This window comes from Pundamilia nyererei, unplaced genomic scaffold, assembly GCF_000239375.1.
Source record: "Pundamilia nyererei isolate P.nyererei 1_Seehausen unplaced genomic scaffold, PunNye1.0 scaffold00216, whole genome shotgun sequence".
Classification (NCBI taxonomy): domain Eukaryota; kingdom Metazoa; phylum Chordata; class Actinopteri; order Cichliformes; family Cichlidae; genus Pundamilia; species Pundamilia nyererei.
In genome coordinates, this window is record NW_005187617.1 from 957,571 (window position 1) to 958,901 (window position 1,331).

Below are 1,331 nucleotides of genomic sequence, written 5' to 3' on the forward strand. Positions count from 1 at the left end.
CACACACACACACACACACACACACACACACACACACACCTGGTACTTTATATCTTAATGTTTAGTCTTCTAATCCAAAAACAAAGGCTCCCATTAGCTTGGCCACATTTACTTTAAATGAATCCAAACCAAAACAACAAAATTCATCAGTCCATTGAAGGCGTCTAATCTTGTGGTGTCAGAAAAGATGCTACTGTGTTTGGTGAGCATAAAATTATTTACAAAGTAAAAAACGAAGCAGATGTTTGACACTAGTAACGCAGGGTTAAAAATGGTCCAAAGCATTATTAAAACCTGGAAGGATGCAGTGAACCATCACATGCCAGAATCTCCAGTAAACATGATCACTTAAACGTTTGAGGAAAATCAGACGATAACAAATCAACAGTAGAACTCACAGCTCTGTCTCAAAGTGAAAACAAAAGCAATTTCACACATAATGTGACAAAGAATGGCTAATGATAAAAAAAATGGCTTCGACTTGTCGGGGAGCATAAAGACTGAACTCTGGAGTAATTCAGAAGTGTCACCAGGTCTGATGATTTACTCTCTTCCAGAGTGATGGGCATCCTTGGATAAGAAGAAGAAACACTGATGAAGTGATGCATCTATCACAGCTAATAAGATATCAGTTTTTTTACACAGTGACTGGCCACCAGTCGACAGAGTAACCGTAACCCTGCTGACAATCTTTCAGACGCGCTGCAGAAGCTTGAAGCAGTGATCTGACCCCTGCTATTATCAATACAAGCTCTCAGTGAAAAATGAAAGAAACACTGGACAGAATTAAATATTGTGACATTGCATGAGCTTATTTAAACAATGCCAACATGAATGCATGCCAATAAAATATCAATGCTTTTTTTTCTGGCCCAGCAGTGTATACGGCTTATGATAAAGCTCTGAGCCCTCACAGTGGACCTTTTAAACAGCATAAACATAAGTGTTTGCAGCAGAATTCAGAAGCTCCACATGATAGGACAAATGTCCTGCAGTTCATTATTGGTCACTAATCACTCTCAGGTATTGAGCTGACTCATAAATTTAGAGTTTTGGAAACAAACATAAAAAATGCTCGATCGGTTTGGTGCATGCAACATAAAAAGGTTTCTCTGTCGTCCTCATTACTTTGCATCTGAAAAGGCAACCTCGCGCTCCCCGTGTGAAATCCACTGATATGGAGAACTTCTCTGGAAAAGTGTGTGTGAATCTTGGCCCTCTTATCGCCAAGATGAGGCCGAGTGAATGAAGAGCAACAAGTGTGTATGTGTGAGGATGTGTGCGTGCATTTGTGTGTCTTCGAGTCCAAGCTCAATGAACACAAACTAATC